The following is a 26,061-nucleotide window of genomic DNA, read 5'->3' as shown; positions in this document are numbered from 1 at the left end:
AATCTTCTTGTTTTAACGTGCTCGTTGCTCTATCCCCTCCTCTCGTGATCCACCACCATCCTCCCTTCCAGCGTTCTTGGGTCCGAGGGGCCCCGGGAGTAGTGGGCTCCCGATGTTGTGTGTTCCATTCACCGCGCAACAAAACGAACCGCCCAGGCGTCAGCTGATCTTCCAGGAAGCCACTTCCGCCTCGGCGGCAACCTCGCGACACCTTATCGATCTCGCTGTGATCCCGCCGATGATCTAAATTCACCCAAGAAAATTCTTCTCTTCCAGTGAGGATCGTCACGGCGGGAATTCTCTTGCGGATTTTTTTAAAGATCGTTAGATTATCGTTTCTCGCTTTCGGCAAACTTTTTACCGACTCCCCTTGTCTCTCGTATTGTATTGTCGCGATTGGCGCACGTCGCGATTGAATCGCCGACGAAGAGAATTATCGAAACGAGACGCGATCGGTGCACGCGAAGGACAATGGCCCGGGACTAGAGAGATGACACGGCAACAATGACAGTCGTGTTTTCAGAGAGAATCGTGCGAGGTGCATCGAGTGTTTGTCGAGCTCTCTAGATGGTCCCAGCAATAACGACTCAAGAGCAATCTCGCCTGCGCCTCGGAACGACCTATCTCACGCTTCCCTTCGTCTTTCTCTCCTTGCTTCATCTTTATATTCTCTTTCGCCTCGTAGCGCCTCTGATTTCTTTTCGTTTGTATACCGTACGAAATATATGCTCTCTCGTTCTGTTCTTTGTTTTAGCAGTCTGTCAAACAACCAAGTGTCCATCCTCGAATCTCTAACACGATAAAAATGGACTTTTGAATCGCGTCTTCAATCCAAGCGAATTTCAAATCTTTTTAGTTTGTGGTCGATGAAAATCAACAGTTAAAGTAAAGTCAACTCACTTTTCATATATAAATATCTTATAACGTCACTTTTCACCTAAGCAGATTATCTTTTACTTCTTTTTGTAAAGTCAAAGTTTTTTATTCACTTTTTTAAATAATTTTTTAAATAATCTTGGAGATTGTATAATATAATCAAACGATTTTGCGATCTCCAAGAAGCCCGTCGACGTAACGATCAATCTCGCCAAGGAATTTTCAACCTGTCGTGGTTTCGATCCGTGTGTTTCTGCGCTCTTAACGGATCGGATTACATACATCCTTATTGCTTACCTGCACAACGACACTCTAAAAGCGACAACAAGACAAAGAAGAATCCAAAAGGTTCAGGCGGATATTAATAGTGGCTTTTATAGAAAAAAAATAGCGCTTTAATATATCTCTTTAGAATATTGGGTAAAGTGAATTTTATAATACCTGCAAAATGTTCTTGAAATATTTGAAACCCTATCATAGTATGATTAATATTAGAATATAATTAGCCAAACATCTCAGAAACATTGAATATTCTAATTTTATCTCGCACCTGTCTGTATATTGTTATAATCGTAACGATTCGCATCTCAGAACTCGTTGAACACGAACGTTTTGCATATTCGCCCGTCTCGTGTGTCATGTAATCAAATTACGCGACGCCTTCTCATTAAGGCTCATTAAGGATCCCCGTGATTTTCTCGCGGGCCGTGCGATTTCCTGGAAAGTTTCAATCGAGGATCCCCGCGCAAACGATCGGAGGAGACTGTAACCTGTCGCGGGACCGATTTCGTCCCGGTGTGTCCCGGGGGGCTCATGTTACATCCTTATTACATACCTGAGCGGAAGACAAGACCGCGAGGTGGACGTTCGAGACGGCGGAGGTAGATCGAAGTCGACGGACCGCGAGGCCCTTTTGTCTGTGGGAACGGATTATCCACGGAGAGAGAAGACGAAGGAGGATCAGGTGGAGTGATGACGACGAGAGAGGAGAGGAGAACGAGATGGAAATATGGGGGGTGAGAAGAAGGAGAGAGGAGGACGAGACACCAGGGGCGTGTTATTTTGGCTCCGAGGCACGTCACGCTCGTCGTCGACAGGCACCTCGGGCACTCCACGAAGGCGACCACGGGTGATGAAGCCTCGTCCACTGCAATCAAAGCACGCCTCGTCGCTTTTCACCGCTCGATCTCTCGCACCAGCTTCCTCCTTCTGGTCCCGTTCTTGGACGCCGTGTATATCGATATCCTCTCGCGCGAGTCACGTAGCATGCGAGATCGCGTTAAGGCGAAATTGTATCGAGTTGTTGCGCAGATAATATTTTAGTAGATGAGGGAGGGAAATACAAAAGAGAGGATAAAGGTTTTTTTTGGTCTCGTTTGAGAGAAGAATCTTCCGCGAAAAGATTAATTTTTGATAAAGTTTTGATGATGATTTATTTTTTTTATCAACTCTAATGTACGTTAATTTCTCATTGAGTAACAACACACACAGTACAAGATATCAAGATAAATATCGTATATTTGCATATTATAATAGATATAATTATAAAGAGTAGCGCATATGAAACGTAACGAAAGAGACATTATTTCACTGCAGTGATACTTGTGTCAAACTATATCCGACCCGCGGAAAAGGCAGCATGAAAACGAGAAATAATTTATAAAGGAGTGAAAGTTGTGGGAGAGACATTCGATGCCCTTAACTCAAGAGCTTATCGTCCTCGGTCGAGTCGGTCGAGCAAGGAAAAGGAGGAGGAAGCGAGAGGAGGGAAAGAAAAAGCAGAGAAGGAGAAAGGAGTATATGTATACGGAGAGAAAGAACGGATATCGTGTTCCAAATCGGGATCCGAGGGATCGGGTTATTAGGATCGAAATGAATGTAAATCCCCTTAACACGATCCCCCGGCCAAAACACGGCTACCCGCGGCTCCGAAAGTGGCCAGATTAGATACCGCTGGTCCGCCGCGATCCCGCAGGATGTAGCAGCCTGATCCTATCTCACTGTGGCGTTCTCTCCTTCGCCGCCGCCGCCGCCGACGCCGTCGTGAACCCCGGGACCTACCCATTTACCTCTACCCTGTAGACGGGTCTCTTAAATCTCGCACGCGGACCGCAGGAATGCTTGGTGCGCGTCCGGCCTAACGAGGTTTTAATCGCCGTCACAACATCCACGCACAACACGTGACGAAGGTGTCACGTGCCCTTAAATCAGAAAATCACGTGAAGCTCCCACGCACGCTTAGAATCGCGCTGATCGCGAGCAGGAATCTAGATAAGGGGATAATATCCACGATAAAATTTCGAGAACACAGTTTTATCGCCGGGAAGTTTCCTATTTCCTCCAGAAATAGTGATTTCATTAAATGACAGATACTGTAAAATTTATCTCTCGGAATGCATATTTGGACACGTTCTATTTAATTGAATCGATTTTTCACGTCACATCAGATACGCGACTATCAATTTGTCACGTTGCTCGATTGGCGCCAACTGAGGAGAAATGAAGGTGGGAGGTGTTCCTTGAATGAATTAATCTCAGCGACGATATCTGAGCGATAAGAAATATTTTCAAGTCATAGATCGTTACATATCCGGTACGTTTTATTTCTTATCGATGATAAAAAGTGCCAGCTACCAAAACTTCAGGTTCGTCTCAAGATCGAAGCGCGCGGTTTCGCCACCTTCGGAAAAATTCACCGACGTTGTCCACGAAAGGGATTACGAAACTTTATAGCGGCACTCCTCATAAACGCCATTGTAAATCACGGGTTATAAGGCGAATTCGTCGAGCATGCCGTAAAGAGACTGTTTCGATGAACAGAACCGCATGAAGGGAGTACATCGCAAAGCGGATCGTGACTAGTTTCTTCTCCTTTCTTCTGCTTGTGATTTCCATTCGCGCGTGATAAGTCGCCTTGATTTGTGGTCGGGATTAAGTTATAACAAAAATTCTCGCCCCTTTAAATCAGCGCGTGTTTCACGTTTTGCGCAGTTTTGCGGAGATTTATCGCAAAATTCTCAGACCAACGTAACATTTTTGGAAAAAATAATTTAGTTAACACGATATATAGTAATATATAATAGCAATATTAAATTATTGTGTCGAAAGTAATCGTTTGATTTGATAGACTTTCAGTCATCTTATTATCTTAAACTAAGGCTAAAAAAAAATGTGGACGACTAAAATTTATTGGAAAACTTGATTAATAAATATTATTATAATAAAATCAATTTTTCGTATCTCGAGAGGGAAAAATAAAATTTGTTTTCGTGTTACGATTGATGCGATAAATATAACAGATTACGTGATACGGATGTATATTAGAGCTCATTAAGAGATTCGTGAGCAAGTTAAAAAAATAAAACGGAATGAGATTCTCTCATTTCTACACCTAGAATATCGCAGCTATGAATGAACGACGGATAAAAATGCCAATTTTGTTTATTTTCGATGCTGAATGCTAATTCCAACATTCTAAAATTGTCGGCTAGAAAAGCAAACTCCCAGGGTAGCAATATACATATAATTTGGCAGTTCTCAACGATTCGTTGCCGTTGAACGTAACCGAAATCCTCAGAAGGAGGAGGAACCTGGCTTTTTGACCTTGTGCAAAAGGAACCTCTTCGTATCCTTCGTTGATTAAATCGCAAATTTGGAATGTGACATTACTCAACGTCCAGACGATGCTATTTATAAAAGTTTTGTACTCTAACATTGCGATCTCTTAGACAAGCAAACTTATTAGTTATTAATAGTCTTTGTTCATATCTCTTTTTCTCTCGATTCTTCATAAATTTATCTAGGAAGATTTGTATCGTTTCTTTTTGTGAACCCACATTACATTTTTTTCTTTTTCCCCTCTTTTAAAAAAATATAAAGAAATATTGATTTTGTAATTATGTAACTCGTATAAATACAAAATCTCTGTATATTCTTGCTACAAAGAATTAAGAGATGATTTTGTTCTTCGCGCGGTTCTGTCAGGATGCAGCTCGTGTTGAACAAAATCGCGGCACAAGTTTCGCACAAAAATAGAATCCGCGATTTGTTTGCACAAATGTGTGCAAGAATAAATGCGAAAATATATACATTAATGGATTTATAAATATTTTCCTTAAGCGGGCTGCCGCACCTCATGCGACGCTTTATATCAGCCAACATAGTATCCGAAACACGGGCTGCTGATTATTTATCTTGTTTCGCTCACGCGCGATTACTCATGCCGACAGCATGATTTTTAAAGCACCTGTCTGTGAATCCTCCGTGGCATTTTCTCGTTTGACATCCTGTAGAACAGTTTCAAAGGCAAAGAGAGAGAGAGTTGAAAGAGTAGAAAAATATTTTTATCAAATCATAAAAAAGCAATCGGATATCAAACGTATTAAAATGATGGACAGATTTGAAAAAAAAATCTCGCGAGAATTAAAAAAAAAATAGATTAATCAGAAGAAGAAATTAATTTTCAAAATTGCGATTCGTTTATCGACAAATTATATTTATTAATTCTCAAAATAACTTAAATAACTTTGAAAAATAGTTGTCAAAACAAAAACACCTTATAATACGTATACTCTTTATATTAAAACAATTATAAAAGAAATATTTAACATTTAAAAACGATTGTATAGACAGTGTATTATACTTGAATAAAAATGTTATGAAAATAAATAAAAAAAGTTTTGTCGATATTTTTCTTGTTGCTTTTTTCATGAAAAAAAATCTCGTTTTCTTTTATTCGTTCGATTATTTAATTCTTTTCGGAAAATTCTCAAAAACTTGAGAGAAGTCGAGTGTAAGAGCAAACAAGCAGAAGAAATTGCAAGAATGAGAAAAGAAGCGGTGTTCATGGTGTGTCTAGTAAATCATTCAGCTGCAACCAGCCGCGTTAATTAATGCTAATTGACCCTTAGACCGTGTAAGTCTTTAGTCTCGGTATGTTATTTTCCGTATCCGCTTCCTATCTTTCTACGTACAATTAGAGAGAGAAAAAGCAAATTATTTATTTATTTATATTCTTTAAAAATCTAATTTATAAACATTGCGCAGCGATCAAATGTTATGCGCTATATATTGCAGCGATTTTGCAAAGCGGTCTTTAAAAAAATTTCAAATTAAATTCTGGCAATTTATATAAAATTCCATTATATCATGAATTAAAAGAAGAAAACTCTATTTTTTTATATTGTTGAAGATATTTTTAATTTTTAGTCTCTAGATTTTTTCCATAAATATACATATACCTATATATATTTTTAAATCTTTACATCTGAACACGCGGTTAAATTATCTGAAAAAAAAATAATTTTAAGAGAGAAGAAAACTGCAGAATATTTGTATGTATGTACCCGACGTATGTTTATCCTCTTAAGATTAAGCATATTTTGTATCGTTATATTTATAAAGGAGTACCTCCGCCCGATACACAGATTTACTTGGATAACGTCTATCGACGGCGCTATCATGCGCAGATAATGATTGGATAACGAATCGCTCTGTTATTTTGCATTCCGTCACGTATCGCTTATCTCGCCCCGCGCGATTTGTCGATTAAATCTAAACGTGTTGCTGGCGCCGTTCTCCACACTCGAAAATAATTTACGACACATGTTACCTCACGTGATTTTCAAGATGGTTGAAATATTTCTCTCTCGCTTTAATAAAATGTATGTCGAGGAAATTTCTCTCCGATATACATATTTCAAAATTATAAACTTTACGGCAACTCCACTTTTTTTTGTTGATTCATATACTCGCCGCAATAAGTGACATAATTGTTTGATTAAAAGATGATCTTCAGTTACACAATTACGCATTTAATTGCGCTGCTTGTAGACGATAATTCATGCATGCGTTTTGCTAAAACCGCACGTATAAAGGGATCGTTAAAATCCATTGTAAACGCATTACCGTATAACACAAATGCACGGCTACCTATATACCCAGAGATCTCGAAGGTCAACGGAAGGAAAAGAATTCGGGGAGTCGAGTGGGCCTACGGATAGTAGATTTGTATACGCGGCTCCGTTCCTTTTCTCTCTCTCTCTCTCTCTCTCTATCTCTCTTCTCTCCTTCTCTCTTTCTCGAGTCATGAATAAAACTGAATAGCCGAACCGGTAACCTAAACTCGGAGTCACTCACCACCTGTTGCTTTTGTGTTTGTACATGTCGGCCTTTTCACAAGTAAAACGACTCTCAGATCGACACGACTATACTTTTTTGTCATTCTCCAGATCTAAGGATCCGCGGGATCTATACGGCGCTTTTATTGTAATTGTTATTTTATTAGATGTGAGGACTGCCGAAATGATATATAAACTTATATTTTATTATAGACTATATATTTTTGTGAAATTGCGCACACACACATTTCTTCTCACGTTAATATTTAATGAATTTACTCTTTAACGAAAATTTTATATATTTAACATTTTAACATCTAACTAAAGTATATATATCTCGCCAAATTAAAGTTTATCAATAAATAACAATAATTGTTCAGTTGATATTATTAGAGTTTTCTTTTCAGTGAAATTTGGATTCAAATCACAAAGATTAGAAAGGTACGCTTAATATTGAGAAAATAAAATAAAACATGCGTCTTTATACATAATTAATACAGTTAATATAAAAACATGAAATAAGGTGAGAGACGAGACGTTATTGCTTCGATTAACATCTCGATAAAAATGTCACGTCGACATTAACCGTATAGAAATGCGCGTTAATATTATCAGGCGGCTTTATAGATAGACAGGTAGATCGTTTCGCGGTCGTCTAAGGTGTTGTCTGGAATTACACGTAGAGTAGAGACACGTTCCTTCGTTAAACACACGGGCAATTGCAAATTACGTCGGTCGCGCCGATTAAACGTGTAATCGATAAGATCAATCCGACTAGTGCGACGACGAAGATCGGACTCCGGAAGCGACTACTCGGCTAAAGTATACGTACGAGCGTGTATTTAATTCGATCTTTCACGGGCAGGTAGACGCGGCGCGCGTCTTGTCACGGGAAATTAAGATTAACATTCTCGCGAGTGTGCTATGGTATGTGTGTGTAAGGTCGTTAGCGATATTTACAAGTATTACGCGCTCCGGTGCAATAAACTCGTTGCCGCGTAGTTATCTCGGTGTACTGTAAAGCAATAATCGAGTCGTTATCCCCGGGGTCGGGTATAGGCGCGACGAGACCGCAGGGGACACCGGTTGCACGCTGCTTTTAAACAAGTGTGCGCTCGCCGCAAAGACACACCACTGTGAGAGCTTTGTTGCGCTTTCTTGGGTCTCTTTTTTTTTTTCAAATATTTTGGTGAACCGGGGTTTTTCCGATTTTAGAGAGAAGCATCGTTAACGCCTGTAAAAAATAGTCCTTCGTCACGGGGGGATATTTGAACAATGTGCCACTGTTGCAGTTTTTTCGCTACTTGTTGTATAGTTTCGCCGACGCTGCCCCTGGTTAAACATTCGGTAGGGTTATCGGTGTCGAGTGGTAGAGGAGCTCGTTGAAGCTGAAGGGCAGAACGGGGGGGAGCAGGTTGCGGCGGGAGAGAAGAAGCATTGGCCTGGCAAAGTGTTTAAGAGCGTTATCTTCTCGGCTATTAGTCTTTCTTAGTGTGTGGCCTCCGGTCTCACCGGTCGTCCTGCTCTCTGGAGAGCACGAGCTCGAGCAAGGGTTAAGTTTAAGTAGCTCCCTTATCTCGGCTCACCATCTACATCCCGAGAGATTCATGGAGAGGATCAAGCGAAGCCGAGAGGAAGAGAGAAAGAGAGAGAAATAACGGACAGGACGAGGCGCGAAGATTGACGCGAATTCCGTCGCTTCCGAATGTCAGGGGGGAAGGGGGAGGAAATCATTCATGCGACAAGTATTCGCGATTCGTCGATGATACTCGCGTAAAAACATTTCTTCGAATCGATGTCGAGGCGTAAAAAAAAATTGGATATGCGAGAAATTAATTTTCTACCCCTAGTTTTTAACAGCGATGCGATAAGTACCGGAAGTAAAAGAAAAAACAAGCCAAATGTCAGTCGACGAAGGACGAAGTTCTCACCGTTGACGTATCCTTCTCTCGCATCGGATCCCTCATGAAAAATCGAAATTCAATTCCAGTCGTAATGACCTTTGTCACGCGGTTATTTCCATCTTGGTTCAGGTGTCGAAATCAGCTGTCGTAATTATCGACTAGCGATCGATCAAATGAGCGATCGTGGGGCGTCGAACGTCCGAGGGACGTTTCAAGTAACAAGCGAACGTGTGTCTCTTTTGTTAATACGCTGGTTTATTAATAGCGGGGTGGGAAGGGGAGCACGCAGTAGGATCCCGCACGCTGTAATCCCGTATCACGCCGTGGGTCCATTGTAAAAGGAAATGTTGCGCGATGCACGTAATTCCCGCCAGATTGATGGCCAACTATTACCAGAATTTATCACGCCTGCCAGACGACTATTGTGACGACTATGTGTAAATAAAGAACACGAAAATATCCTCCTTGTCTGCGATACGGGATGTCGTCGTCAGTCACATCCGGAATTTGACGTTCGGATTCCGCTCTCTATTTCGCGTCAGGTCGCGATGTTATTCTTTTGAATTTTTTTTTGAAGAATTTTATAAGAAAAATATTTTATAAGACAAATTTTTTTTAAATTTATTATATTATGCGCTATTATTAATAATCACAATCATAATGATTGATTTATATAAACGCGAATTGTGCATCGTCTCTTTATTGAGAGTGAACTAAGCAACATTTATACGGAGATTCGCAAAGATTTTGGAGAAGAAGGATCTTATGAATTTCGTTAGAATATCTGTGTGTGTGTGAGCAATAATAAAAACCTGTTATGACCCCGTTGCAAAATTATCTTACGACAATCATTACATAATCATGATGTATATAATAATGTCGGTCCTTTCTGATCAGATTTTTTAGACTTATATTGTCCTTTGTATCATCCCGATCTGATAACATTAATCGATTTATAATCGTGGGCAGTCCGTTTTGATTAATTATTCAGGAGTGCGGAGTGATTTGCTTTTAGACCGAATAAAATTCGGATTTCAGAGAAAGAGAGAGAGCGAAAGAGTGCGTGTATGTGTGTTTGTGTGTATGCTGATAATTCTACTGAACCCTATTCCTCTTTCTCTCTTGGCTCGACCAGATAAACAAACCACCTAACTCACCCCTACGTTTGGTTCGCGTCATTCGAATCCAAAACACCATAAATTAAACGGACTTTATCTACAGATTGCGTTCGCTCTTGTGCCGCGGCGATAATCTCATTATTTATCGAACTGTGGCAGCAGGTGCTTCCGCAAAACGCCGGATAGGATACGCGTGATTTACGGAAGACTCGTTAATATAACGAATCGCACACGGATATAGACTGTATTTGACTCGTCTTTCAATGTCCAAGATAATATTTAGCCATCCTCAGAGACGAAATCTGAACGAACGTGTCGTCAGCGAATAAAGATGTAACGTGAACAAAAATTGCCTGCGACAGAAAGGGTGAAACGAATCCGTTTGGATTTTGGCACGCCGGACTGAAACGGATATATGTATATCTCGGAGGGAAGGAGGATTTATTTTATACCCGGGAAGTGTCGTCATGCAGGTCGGTTCGCGTAAAGCTGGAGTTACAATCAGAATCGCGCGATTCTTCACGGTGCGGATCTGACCTCGGGGAGAATAAAAAAAGGCGAGAATCTCAATTACTGAGCGACAGGACCGTTTAAACTATAAACACGCGTACAATGAAAGGGAACCCTTGCTTTATACATTTGTAAAATTGCCGATTAGTCTCGCATGCACAAGTGAAACGCGTTTCGGAGACACGAGTAAGATTTTAGCGTAACTTTTTCGTACAAAAAGAGGAAAAACCCTTCATCCCTTTTTTCCCTCCTACTCTTTTAAAGGCTAGAAATAAAAAAAAAAGAGAACAATGAAAGAGAGAGAACAACGGTGACGCGTAAGATTTTTTCACAAACAATTTTTTCATCTAAACGACTGTTTTTCGACATTTGACTTTGAAGATCATTGTCTCCAAACAAGCGAAACGCGAAATTATGTGTTCGACTGTAACATAATTTCTGCATATAAATAACATAAAATCTGAAATTGCCTTTGAACGTAACAAAGTGTTACATGGTATAATGTGGTCCTATAAATAAATTATCTTCTATGTTTGCGTCATTTTTTCCAATGCTGGATTTTTTCTCGTAACTTTACAAAGATACTGGAAAAAATAGCGAAACCTTCTCTCTCTTTCTCTCTTTCGTACTTATTCAGATGTAGAAAATAAATGAATTAACGTTAACAATTTGACATTTTATCGAGCTTGCTAGTTGTCTAGGAAGGAAAAAGAGAGAGTGTGTGTGTCCGGATGGTACAAGAACATGACGAACAAAAAGAACAAGCAGAGCGGAGAGGCAAGTGAACGCGAAAGGGCTCGTGCTTCCGGCCGATCGCCTCGTTAGCGTCGTCGTGTTTCCAGTTGGTGAACGATAACCGCTCGTTAACGGCGATTAAACGGCGAGCTAAACACATCGTGGTTGCTGTTGCGCGAGACGAAACAATCTTGCAGGCACGTTGAGCCCCCGATTAAAATAAACAAGATGCCGCGCTTTTCTCGCCGCCTCCTGCAATTGCTCACTCGCTCGCTCGCGTTCTTGTTGCTCTCTCTTTCTCTCTCTCTCTCTCTTTGCCGCTGTTTTCGCACGATATCCAATCGAGCGAGTTCGTATTTCGAATACACGCCGCGCAATCAGGCTCTCCGTCAACCGCAAAGCAATTAGTACTCTTAAAATAACAACGACGGGAAACAAGTGGAAAGGGCGTTCGTACAAGAGTCGGATGTCGTCTTTGTTAATAAATTATTATCGTTGCCAGTATATATTTTGCAATTGTGACGTGTGTAAAGCGATAAAAGAACTCGAAAGAATTCGGAGTAATACGAATTTCGTTATAATTCATCTATCGATGGAGAAAAAAATCGTATCGTACAAACATTTTTTATCATTTAAAATTCCCTTCATCTTTTCCTCCTTTATTCATTGCATCGGAAACTTCTGATAAGATGTTTCCACCTTCTGTGTTGAGATATATTTCGGGATAACTTCTATTCGATGGACATGCAACGTCGGCGAGCGTACGAGTTCAAAGAGAGGAAGAAAGAGCGGAGGATAAGAGCGCAGAGAGAGAAAAAAAGAGAGCCTTGCGCTTCGAAGAGAGAAAGAGAGTCGTGAGAGAGTCCGGTCGCGCCGGCGGGGTCTTAATAAGATGGAAAAGATGGTGCTTTTGTGTTGGTGGATGCACGAAGAGGCGGTCGATAGAGGCAGCCGAAGGGCGGCGGAGTTTACACCTCACCTTGAAAAGGCCCTTTCGTACCTTATATCCCGTGCTCCTTTCCCTTTCTCCTACCTCTCCCGGCTTTCTCTCTCTTTCTCTCCCTCCCTCGGCCCTTCCTCCGCTTCGCTTCGCGTCCGGCACCTCTTCCATCTTCTCCTCCTGATCTTCTTCTTCTTCGTGTTTGCCCGCCTCGTTAACGCCTCGCAGTCAGAACGGACGCTGCACACGTAGCTATTTACCAGCCGCCTCTTTGGTCCATCTCTCCCTCCATGAAGGGTCCCCTTCCTCTCCTCTCTTCGTCGATATTTTTAACCCTCTCGGAGAATCAACTTTACCGAAATACTGTGCGTTATCTCTTTTTTCTGTCGTTTAACGCCGATAATCGCGATATAAGTCGATGATATATCCCGAGATCTTGCACCGCCTTCGAATTTTTACGAGAATATTATCAACGAAAAGAAACGAAGGGCTTATAATTAGCCGTTAATTAATTATCAACTACATCCATTTATAGTATTTATACAAAACCAAGAATAGATTTGATTTTCAAATCTCCCCAAGTCTCCCTGAGTGTGTGATTTTTATAATATTGTTATACGTAAGAAATTAGTAATTAGTTATGGATCAATTATGCTAATAATTTATGAATTTTAAACTAATAATTTGAAATTTGCATTACTGAATATCACGACATTTGATACCGGCGAGACCAGAAGACGCGCGTCGAATTAAATCGAAATTATCATATAGGATGTATATGAATATCAATACGAAATAAAAGTGCGAGCTTTCCAAAATTTTGCAACAAGTATTAATACTATTAATACATTATTTTATTTGTTAATTAATTGTTTTCTCGAATTCACATATCACTAAACTAACTTTAATATTGTATAATTAGCGCGATTTCAATAACGTATAGTTTTATTATCTTGCTATAAAGATAAATACTATTGGCCAGTTTTTTCGGATTCTTGACCGGTGTGCGATGTAGAGAGAGAGAGAAAGCTTGACGCACAGAATACAAGAAAACCATTAGCAGCCGCTATCTCGCCGTCGCAAGAAGTTAAATTAATTACCGAGACCTAAAAGAGGACGCAGTGGGGTAAAGAGCGAGACGAAAAAGCGAAGGAGGAGAAGTCGGAACAAGAGATATGGAGAAAAAGAGGAGCGTTGCATGCCATTAGACATTCCAGGGACCCCGATGACGCGCTTCGAATTAGGACGATACAAATAATAATAGGCTCTGACGAACGTCAAAGAAAAACCTTCTCTTGTAGAAAAAAGGGGGGAAGAGGAAGAAACGCCTGCAATTCATCGCGAAATTCTTCAGGCTGGTCAAATCTTCGCAGCATCCGTACCGCGAAAAGTACGGCCGGTTTTTAGAAGAAGCGATTCGAGATCCCGACGCGAAGAAGTTCGAGAGGAGTGACTCGATGACTGCCATTGTCAGTTTGATCTGCAGCGATGACATACCAAATTCTATAATTCAAAATTTATTTTTCAAACTACCAGTTTTTAATTAAATTATCTACTGTCCTTGTATATTATATGTATACACATGTGTATATTTAATTGCATATAAATTATTATTTTTTGGAATTTAATGTTTATTTCTTTTAATTAGAGTAATCTTCAATTCCAAAAAATAAACATTACAATAAGCGATGTGATAGATGTATCGCTGTAGATTTTTTTTTATATTATATATACACATACAATAATAGCATATACATAAATGTTTCTAAAAATATTCTGAATGAGTTACGTCTCAATTCTGTTACGCAATTTTGTTTTATTGTGCGTGTATATGTATAACGCGATCTTGTCTCGCGGCACCATCATTTCTATCAACATCTCGTGTCGCGATTGATAAAATATCGCCAATAAAATGGTCGATCGTATTTAGCGTTCCGACAAGGGTTCTGACTCAATCGTCGGCGTTTATCCCGATCGGCGATGGAGATGAGATATATATCGGCTAATACGTGATCGGCTGATATCGCACGCGTGAATTTTTGCACACGAGCCTACGGCGCGTGATCTTGATTTTTGCGCGAAAAGCGAGTCATGCTCCTATATCCGACTCGATCGATTGTTATAATTCCAACTGCTTTCGCATACGCAATGAATCGAGTGAATTTACCGGCCCTATCAGATTAGCGACGATAAGCAATTTGATAATGGACGTGGAAATTCGAGTTGGCGTCTCACATGACGAATCATTCGGGGACCTTCGGGTTTTTTTTCAAAATAGGAAAATACGCGTTCAATATATATTTATTCTCATAAACAACGAGTCAGTGAAAATATCAAAGCAATACGACACAAGATTTCACTGAAATGACAATAAAATTTCACTGAACAATCAATAATCGTATACATATTTGTAAGGTATATCTTTTAATTTTTTCTATATATTTTGGATTGCTATTTTTTGAGAGAAGTCTTCATACACGCACATACACATATTTGAAATAAAACATGTATACTTGTAACTTATATTCAAAAATTCAGAATTATATGTATTGTATATATATTATACTTTCTTAAGATAAATTTATAAAAAATAAACAAAACTTTCTTGGTCAAATTCAAATATTTCTTTAATAAAATATATTGCTATAAATTTATCTCATATATATATTATAATTTAAAGCGCATTTTAAAAATATTAATAATTGAAATTTTGTCATTACCACTAACTGATTCTTTTAGTAACATTTTACTGATTTGCAGTACTACAAGTACTTATAACTGAGGTGTAATTTTTGTTCAATGATTTATCGCGCGGGGCAGAAGAGAGATACTATACTATTTGCGCAAATATTCCGCATTTCCGATTTTGTAATGTTAGCCGATATACATCAACGAGGTACGTATTTGCTGACATATAAAAAGAAGAGATACATAAATCGCTCGTGTAACGATGATTCGACCACGCGGCCGCTAATTGTATCCAACGACATCATAATTTCGATGCATAATTTTACGCCCCTGCCTCATAATTCGCTCGCGGGACAGATTTATGTCGGATAATCTGCGTCGGCGATCAAAACGGTGCCAATTTAATGCCTTTACGGTACACGAAGTGATCGATGGCCCGCATGCCCCTCGTGTCCCCGCGACTGATATCGGGGGGGAGAGGGGGCGCATAATCGGATCCGCGGGGTACGATCGTGCGATTTTGAAAAATCAATCCTGGCAAAAAAAGTCTCCCCGGATCCTTCATCGAGTCTCCATTGGACGACCGCGTTAAGGATTTGAGAAAATTGTTTTTTCCTCCGCATAATTTACGCACATCTTGTAATATATCGCGAATGAATGAGATCAATTATCGCGACGCGATATGAAAATGAGAGAAAAAGATGATGATGTGTTAAAGACGGAAGAGAAAAAAAAGATCGGAAGGAACACACTCTATAGATTTAATACTTCCGCTCTGATATCCTCTATCACGATCGATACTCGGCGGATCTTTCGATGGAGTTTATTATGGGAACGAAGATGATGGCCGCAAAACCGGTCCTAGCGCGATGAAGAAGAAGAAGATAGGAACAGTGGGCGGAAAGGGGAGGAGGGAGAGAAAGGGGAGATCGGGTGCTGCTGATACACGGTGTAAAGTATATGAAGTAAAGGTGCCGATAAAAACGGCAGATTCGACACGTGCTTCGTACTCCCATTCGTATCTTCGATCGTGATTGGCACTTCGATCTCCTCGCGAAATTTATTATTGCTCCGGAAGCGGAGAACCGGTCGAGCGGAATCGACGTGGGAAGACGATGGGAGGTGAAAATGGAAACGATGAAGGAAAAGATGAAGAAAGCCGCAAAAAGTCGCAAATTAGACGTGCGCTTCATATCGTTGAACCTACAAGCGAGTCAATTTAGTACTAATATAATACATGGATAAAATGTTATTTAAAAAAATATATAGCTATTTTAATATTTAAAGTATCAATTTATACAGTGGATACACAAATGGAAATTTAATTAGAATCTCAAAAATGCAATAATTGATACGACTAGTTTAAATTGTATCGATATTAACTTCAACTTCGATTTACTTCAACTACAATTCGTGTAGACATAATTTTAAATAAAAGAGACAATAATTGTGAAAATTATTTATCTTGAATTATATTATCGTTATCACATAAGATTTCCTCGGATAATAGTTTGGATTGTATCGTTCTCTCAATTTTCGTCAACTTAATACGGAATCAATTTCCGAAAACGTGCAAGATTGCGGCGATAAAAAAATGGCGGAAAACACGCGCCGCGCGTAGGAAAAAGGCGGTATAAAGAGAGAAAACGTGTATGTGAGGTAAGGGAAGTGGTCGGTTGCCGCCCCATTAATTAACTGCCCCTCTTCGCAGCCCTCCACTCCCGACCAAGGGCGCAGCCATTCACAGCTTGCTCCACTGGATCACTCTCCTCTTCTCTCCTCCTTCATTTCGTTTCATTCTATCTCGCGTCGCCTTTTTTTCCTCTCCTCGGACAATTTCTCGAATGTGCAACTAATTATGCATAACGAGACGCGAAAGGCAATATAATTACAAATTAACAATCATTGTGCAATTTATCATCTCAATATTGAACGTTGAATCAATCTTTAACGTAATAATGTGTTATGATTAATCCAGAATATCGCGAAACTTATACGAGCACATTTTTTTCTTCCACCTCTTTTATTTCAAACTCGGATAACAGAGAGAAGAAATCAAGTATAGATTACGTTTTTAAAGAAATAAAAATAAAATGTTAACTAATTCTAGTTTTTATTCGCGTCGATAGTAATTTAATTGTTGGTTTATATGCGAAGAAGTTAAAGGTGAGAAAATTAATGTCGATGCAAATTTTCATTCAGCGAAACTCATCAAGGAATCTATAATTGGGACAACGTACTTGAAGATACAAGCCGACGTGCGTCGTAAACGTAATAGTCCTGTAAATATACTTACACTCTCCTGATAAATTATACATCGTGTTGAAAATATTAATTAAAGTGATTAACAAAGTTGCCGCAGCAATTGCATTAGAACCCATTAAATGATTAGAAGAGTAAAACAAACTTGTCGACGAAGCGCTATTTTGCAAAGGAAAGATTATATTCGTGCCTTCATACATTAATATCTCAGGATATTGAAAAACTGATATTAGTTTGTGATTTTAAAGCAGAGGAGAATGCAAATGCTACACATTTTGACATGAAATATTTTATGCCAATAGCACAGTCCTATATTCTAATTTTTCTGCATATAATATATAATAATTATAATTATAATTATAATAATAATTTTTTTATAATAGTTTTTGAGAGATCGTCACATCTATCGCCTCTTCCTCTTCTTTTGCATTAATTTTGCAGGAAATTGCGCGAAACGAGATCGACTCGTTCAACATTCATTAACTCGGCGCGAAGAATGCATAACGCGAACGGAATAAATAAAAGAAAAATTTAATCCCGTTATTCAGGGGGTTCCCGACATCGTCGCGAGGGACCCCACGAAACGCGAGCATGCACCGGCGGGGAGGACGATTACACGGCCGTGGGAGCCATTGTTGTCGTCCTATGGAAATTAATTGAATGTATTTGAATAAGCGCGTTGTTCGCCGCTTGTTCCTACTTGCCCACCTACGCCGAACACGCGCGGGCCATAAACCGTGCTCGAGCTTTATATAGGACGGACCAAAGGGCGGACGACAAACGGCGCGACAGCGTGAAATTTGCTCGATCTAGAGTCTAGAGAAACAGGAACAGAGGAAAGGAAACAGATGATCCCGCTACGCGTGTGATAAACCGCAGTATATACGGAATTAAACATATTACAACTGCATGTAAAAGGAGCAAGTCTATGGAGGGACGAAATGGACATATTTTATGTCGCGTTTTGCGAAATATCTCGCGACTGTATCGAAAGGGGGACCAGAAGAGCACGGAAACTACGCGAGAATGGCCTTCGATAAATGTACGACATCGTCGTAAAACCGCCCGGTGGAGAGAGCAAAAGAGGGAAGGGGGCAGTAAAACGCCCGCAAAGAAAATAAGTTGGCCGCTATTAATTACCGCGAACCGCAAACCGAGCGTCATTAAATCCAGTTCGGTTCGCGCGGCGAGAACTTTATAAAATTAGAACGGCGAGACCGTTCGTGGTTCGTAAAAATACGCAAGAAAAACGAGCCTCGTCGAAATAAACTTTTTTTTTCTCCTCATTTCCTCGAGAATCGATCTTTATTCGCGGCAACGTTGAAATTTATTTAAGGAGAGCAAAACAGTCGTAGGACAGTCTAGTCAGAGACAACGGCCAAGAAATCATATCTTTACGGGTACTTTATAAATTAGCAAGTTTGAATTTTTAATATATAGGCACAGGTAGAAAGAGATACACTTTCATTATTAGGTCTAGCAACCGATCAGCTGTAGAACAATTGTAATTTCGAATTAAAGATGCGTGCCTGTAGGGTCTCTTTTCATGCACGCATATCCCTTTATCAATGTACATACAGCGACAGATATGAGATTGTGAACCGCTCGGAGAACAGCGTTTCCTTTATACAATGCACAATGGCCATGCTCCATACGCATATTACACAAGTTTATTTGTTTATTTATTATCTGCGCGCTCGTGTTTCTCATGTCGCTAACAAGACTCGTTCGATTAAGTTTCTTTGACTACTGGCGGTGCCACTCGGAGGCAATGGTTCGCGAGCTAACCTTTTCAAGGATCACGCAGATCTGCACTTGAAGGCTCATCTGAATAGAGGTCATAATTGTACCTTTAGACAATTTTTCACCGCTTGTTTTACAATTTTAGCTTTTATGCGACGTTAATTAATAATCTCTGTCTTTAGCTCGTACTTTTCTCGTTTTCTCTTGTTCAATTCTTACTCGTTTTTTAACTAAATTTAATGGAATTTTAAAATTAATTTAAAAAATATAGACCCTTCCACTATTACATCGCGAGTTATACAGTTACGGCATGATAATTTTAGACTTTTGTCGCTGATGTTAAAGAAGGCAATAAGTTGATAAGTTATACGGGGTTGACGTGCGCGGCGAGGAGTGTAGGAAAAAAAAAAAAAAAGAAGCGGGAGAACCGAGGATCCGGAGGAAGAGACCCAGGCGGTGACGATCCTTTCCCACGTCGGTCATCGCCGACCTCAAACTGGTCATCGGATCCTCGCTTGTAGCGAGTGAATGAAGGAAGTGGTCGGCAAGATCACTTTACAGCGCGGTCCACCCCGTATTTTCTTCCTCGCGCAGTAAATTTCTTTGATAACCGTAATCGATCAATTTTTTTTATCGAAGGACACGATAACTCTTTACACCGTCTGTACGGAATATATCTGTATACATCTGTACGGGTAAAGAAAATTCTCTAAATTTTTTTGAAACACTGTATACAAAATGTCGAAAAGTATCGTGTATACCTAAGATTCGTTGCGGTCGGATATGTTGAACGCGAATACGATCGTTGGCGATTTTTACGATTCGCGGTTCGGCATGAACACGATGAAGTCGTCTTCGCGCGGTCTGGTACCGCAGAATTCTCTCGACGTTACGCGCGGCGATATTGCTGGGACGTTCGGAGTAGGTCCGCCATAAGGACGAGCAACGCCATGACGTTCTTTTGACCCGTTTGACCTCATGCACACTTCTCACGATGCATTATGGCGACCGGCTTGGAGGCCCTCGGCCCTTCCTTCATCCTTTCCCCGTTAAAACTGTCGGTGGACCAACCAGATTACGTCCTTCTCTCTTTCTTGCGTCTCTCTCTCTTCACTTGTTACTTTTCTCCTCTCCTCATTCTCTTCCCTGTTCTCTCTCATTCCTCTCTTTCTCTGCATTTCTTTCTTCATTTGACTGTTCTTTCCTCCATCGCTTTCTCTCTTCGTCTTTCTTGTCGCCGCATTATCCCACACATAATCGAACACCGCGCATGAGAAGGAGAGAAAGAGAGACGAGTACGCATCCTGGTCTGCGGTTTTCAACTTAAGCATCGTTCACATCAAAATTTGCGAAAAGTCATTCTGCTGAGGTTGCTCCATTGTGAGATCAACATGTTTTTATCATCCTTTGACTAAATCGCGAAAGATTTTGTCAGCGATACAGACATCGATGGTGCAAAATCTGATTGATTCAAGCTGAAGCTTTACTTTACGACGATGAAGACAGTGGCAAGTTTATTGCTCGATGTAATCTGCTAACTTATATCGCGTAGTATAATTTAGCCACCGTGCGTTAATTCTATTCGATGAAGATACCTGAGGTATATAATTCGATCGAGGTAACCTGCGTATAATCATGTAGTCTAGTTGGAGTAAATCTATGCCCTCGCAATCAGCGCGCGAAAGGATATCTCGAAGCGTAGGCGAGGCCCGATGACACGTCCTGTTAACGGGTTCCGCCCTGAGCTGTACACGTCGTGACGGATGAATCTCGAAGAGTTTCCATAAGAATGGAACGACGATAATAATAATGATGATAATGATGAGCCAAGTGCAATAGAAGGATCGAAATATTGCTGTAGCAGTCGAAGCAGTTGTTTCTTCTAAAAAAGACACGGATTTACGGCAGACACAAGTCCGTAACTGGTTCTATATATATATACGCGGTATAAAACTGTACCCACGTCTCTCGGAACGTCGGTGGAACCGCTTTAATTAGGACTCGCCGACTTTGAAGAGACAACGAGAGAAGTGTGACTCATATTTTTAACGATATTCTTCGGCCAGCCGCCGTCCTTTCGGCAGAGAAATGTGATCCTCAGATATCAGTCAAAACAACAATAAGATATGAATGAAGGGATTAAGCAGTAGCTCTGTTTGTGAGAAAGAATTAACTGGCTGACCGCAAATATTTTGGAAAAAAGGATCGATGCGTTTCGGACTCGCTATATAAGACGAAGAAGAAAGGAATCGGGAGAGAAGGGAGAGCGATTTGTCGCTGTAAAGGCATGAACGATCGCATCGGGGTTAACGGAGGTGACCTCGACGTCCAAGACGCGCGGGAAACAAATGCTCGTGGATTTACGAGGTTATGCCTTCGAGAGGATAACGGGGCGCGAGAGGCCGAGCGATCTTCTCGAGAGGCAGCGCGCTAATCCTGCGCTCGCATTAGTAAAACCTGCCAGCCGGCAATAAGTAACATCGAGAGAGGAGAGATCTCGCGCCTACCGCGGTTGCGAAACTCTGAACGTATTTATATTTTATCGAACGCCAACATTTTACGCGCGAGAGATTTAATCGGGAGAAATTTAATCTCTGCTCTCTCGGGAAGAGAAAGAAGAAGAAGAGAGAGAAAAAGAGTTTGGTAAGATTTTTTCGGTCTCAAAAAATATAAAACGACGATGAAGGACAGCTGTGTAAATCGTTGCTATTGTCAGCAAATAGATTGCGAATGTCTATTTGGCCGATAAATAAATTCTCAGGTCGCACGAGCGATCGTTTATAGCGAAAGCGCGTTTATGTATACATATATTTTTGCGGGGGCCGCGGGATATCATTGTGTGCGTGTGAATTAACCGGTATCATACGGCATGATAAATGCTCAATTTTTTTCTGAACCAGCCATTTCTTCGTCGCTGTAGCACAAGTGAATTATTATCGGACTCGCGCGTGGGTCGATCTCTCGCGCGAGAACTCTGTAATCAGCGCTTTTTCTTTTCTTTCTTTTCTGTCTTTTTTAATCGATACGATCGTAGGATAATGTCGTGCGCGTTATGCGAATACGAGAGAGCAAGCCAGACCGTTTATCGCTTTTCACAACAACGGTCGATTATCGCGTTAACCAATTACTACGATGCAGCGGCTCTCAAATAATAGGATAAAAATGTTTTACACGCATAAATTTATGTCCAACTCATCTATATAATTGAAGTGTTTTCACACTTCAAGTAAATGTATTTTATATTTTTCAATGCATTAAATTATTTCTAAAGTTACTTCTTTTAAAATCGCATCCTTCAATGATAATTTAAGCTTCAAACAGACGACTCAATGTTTATCGGTCCCATAGCAAAATAATTTTTTACGCGTAAAAATTTTATAATGGATTTTAATTATATATATGTGACAAGTAGAAGAAAAAGAAAAATATTTTCAAAATAAAAATTATTATTAGATTTTTGTGCAATTTTGTACATATGAAATATTTGCTTGGATTATTGCAAGGGTTTTTTTTAAACATTAATTGATGGCAGAAATATCTATCACTGTATAGTATCGTTAATAAGTTTTGAGAAAACGGAAATCAGAGCGCGGATTTCCTTTTGCAGTGCAAGAAAATTGGAGAACGCCATAACCGCGATGGTGATTTGATCACGACGTGATAGGAATGTATCACCAATTCTATTATCGAATTACTCGGTTCGTCATCCCGTCATTAGACACTGGCTGCAATGCGCGAGTAATTCGGAACGTCGTAATTTCCGTATGAACTTGCTTATTTTATTACATTTGTAATTGTCTCGCGATGCATTCGCGACTGCATCTAACAATAAGATCTAAGAATTTATTACCACAATACCACGCATTTTAAGTTTTAGTTTCCTAAAGAAATGACAATTCGGAGCAATCATTACGCTTGTCAAAGGTTATCTCATCTCTAATGTCACTTGACAAGTCTTGTATCGATTTTGCGATTGATGAACAAATATATGAACAAATTACGAGATTTTTCGGTGAAAAGAGAAGTCAACGAGAGAGAGAGGAGAAAAAACCAAGAGAATTTCGTGTGAAATATACATATATAGCGTGGTTGGATGGGGAGAAGTACGGGGCGAGAAGAGGGACGAGAAGCAAGGGCTATTAGGTTTATTTGCCGTAATTGGGGGAGCTTTAACGCGCTAAACCAAACACCGGTTATGGCCGCCATAAAACTACCCACAATCACTTAGAGCCGGCGCGCGGTATACGCGCTTTTTCTCCCTATTTATTCCGCGCGACCGACGGCTGCTAGTCGCGCTGGTCACGAGGATGAGCAGCTGGACGACGCAGCCGGACGACTGGAGGACGAGAGTTGTCCGGCGATTTGTTATTTCCGAGATTCTCTCGCGTGCACCTTTTATCGCTGCTTAGCGCAATTTTCAATCCTCTCGTCGTGTTGATCTCGTCGTCTCGCTATGTCCCTATTAGATATGCCGAAGATTTTTGAGACATTTCATCAATTCGTGTACTTTCTTTCCAGATTTTATGCAAAGCTCCTGTAACTCTTAACTTTGATTTCCTCTCTTCCCAGAATAGAAGCTCGAAATCACGCAGCCTTATTTAGCAATAGATATATGGAATATATAGAATATTTAATTGCGCGGCGCGCGTATAATATACTTTTAGAAAAGATTGGCATTGATATTTATCGTTACTTAAGTATTATTATGAATTCGTCGCATTAAATCATTACGTGGATGATGTAAAAATCAATTTAGTCGAGATGTTGCGTCAAGAAAATTGTACGCGGTAATTAATCACTTTGCTAAGCTTTGCGAAAGTAAACATCTTATTTGATTTATGCGCTTTGAGCATTTTGACACACACGATCATTTCGTCATTATATATTTAAACGAACAAAAATTATTTAATATCTCTCGACGTTTTCAAAGAGCGAGTCTCGCTTGCATTCGGATTATCATTCTCTTGCGATCGTTATTTCCGTTTTCAGATTCACGTGTGCAATGTTAACGAGAACGCTCGTGAGCTACCGACGGATGAGGCTCTCTCTATTCGAGAGACATCAATGCCCGAGCAAGCCGCGAGACGCATCGCTCAACATTTTCGTAGATACAAGTCAGACAAATATATCCATGTCGCGTCTAACTTTTATTTATTTCATTAATAAATTAAAGGAACAAATATATTACTTTACGTTAAATAAAATTAATATGAGAAGAAAATATTATACTCTGATATTTTTAGATCGTATAAAGACATGCTAATAGCTTTAACAATTTATTGTTATTTATTTTCACTTTTGCGAGAAAAAATAAGAACGGCTTTCTAAAATTTATCTTAATAATACATATCGCGCATTATCTCAATGTATTGATTGTTTTTGATAAAACTATCGATTAAATTTGAATTTAATAATTCGAAAGTTACATTAATTAAATTTATTTTCTCTATCTCGATTATATATGCATATAATCAGTGTCATACAGCTGGTGTCTAGAGAATGAAAATCGGTTAAGTTGCGATTCGAGAGCTATAGTTTTGTAAAATATATAAATAATAGACGATTTATGATTAAATGGTGTGGGATTTCTTGAAAAGAAATAAACATGCAGTAAATCAGTTTGTTAAATCCCATAGTTTTGAAATGCGATCTTCAAGTAGTCGAGAATCGGCTTTGCCGATTGACTCTCCGAAAATCGATTGTCGGCTTTTCAGAAAAAAAGGCCCACACAGAGTGTCAGTCCTAGTACAACTTGTGGTGTATCTCACAAAAGCACAGCGTGTATCAGCCGACCCAAGTGAGAAAGAAAGAGATATAGGTACTAGCGAGAACGGCTAATGCTTGAGGTAATATTTGAACGAGTGAAAATACCGCACTCGGGGTGATAGATTTGATGCCGGTCCAACCTTCGTCTAGCGGCGCTGCCGATAAAAAGACGGCCCTTTTTGCGAAATTCGAGTAAATACGTGGCCAGGGAAAGAGTCTACTCTTCATATTTTCACCTCAGCCGTTAGTTTACACAGGGCGACAACCGGTACGAAGCACAACGGTGCCTAAAAGACATTGTACGAACAAAAGATCTCGCTATTTATCTTTAATTTTATCTCGGGAAATCAATTGTAAATATTGTTAAGCGACACCATTCGTATCACAATGTCTCCGTATCTTTGTATTTATATTTATATTTTTTATTATCTCTTTTTATTTGTATATTTTGATTTTACGACACAGGAAACGTGTCAAATACCACTGCTCAGTTTGAAATATTTCTGGCACAAAATAGTCGCGTAAATAAGTTGAAAAAACCTTAAATTTCTTATATACAAGTCAAATTAGTGTAATTTGATGTGTAGGTATATAATTCCACCGGATGATATAGAACGTTCTTGACGAACATCAATTCGCTTTTTTGACGTGAAAAATATTCGACCACGTTTGCGATAAAGTCGCTTTGATCGAATAAACATGGAACACTCGCCGCGTTCCCATCGTGATTTCTTATTTGCCGACAATTCGTGATTAAACGGGTACACTTGGATATTTTCCAAGACAAGCTTTTAAAAATTCAGGGGTTTTGTCCGCTTAAGCACCACTGGTCCGCGGCGCCTGGGCCACCTTTTGTGCGACGCGGCGATGTCGACTTACAAATTGGAATACAACGGGTCCGGAGTTAGGAGAATCGTTTCACGCTTCGCGGAGGCGCCAAGTGGAAGGCAAACATCGATAAAAAATGCATGAATAAAGCGCACTAATGGAGCCTCAGTGGTCCATGGAAATAAACCTCGAATGGTCTTCGGTTTCCTAAAGGTGACGACGGACGAGCCGCGATCGAATTTCCTCTTGTCGATTTGTAGGTGCTCGCAGTATCGCAAATCATTTTTAAATCTCAAGCGCGAACATCGTTGAACAAATTTTCATTAAAAAATATTTCAAAAACATAGCAATTCAAAATAAATAGAAAAATCTTTAAGAGCTACATTTTGCAAAAATGATACTGATTTTTCAGTGAAATAATCATTGATATTTGCTGAAATCTTGTGTTCTGTTCTTTGATCACTGATATTTTCATTAATTCATGATATTCTATTTCTGACAGAGAATTATCCGAGTATCATTAATCTGTTTTATTTTCTCATTGGTTTCTGAAGAAATTAAAGGAAATAATT

The 26,061-nt window shown here is 39.8% G+C and overlaps 1 protein-coding gene across 1 annotated transcript in view; it reads right to left on the bottom strand.

The window, feature by feature from the left end:
- Positions 1 to 26,061, bottom strand: part of Hh (hedgehog signaling protein) — a 37,047-nt gene that overhangs the window by 7,640 nt on the left and 3,346 nt on the right. The window lies entirely within an intron of this gene.

Source organism: Prenolepis imparis, unplaced genomic scaffold (genome assembly GCF_030444845.1).
Source record: "Prenolepis imparis isolate NDT839.2.m4 unplaced genomic scaffold, iyPreImpa1.0 SCAF_12, whole genome shotgun sequence".
NCBI lineage: Eukaryota > Metazoa > Arthropoda > Insecta > Hymenoptera > Formicidae > Prenolepis > Prenolepis imparis.
Note: the sequence above shows the minus strand (reverse complement) of the source record. Positions and strands in the feature narration are given on the sequence as shown.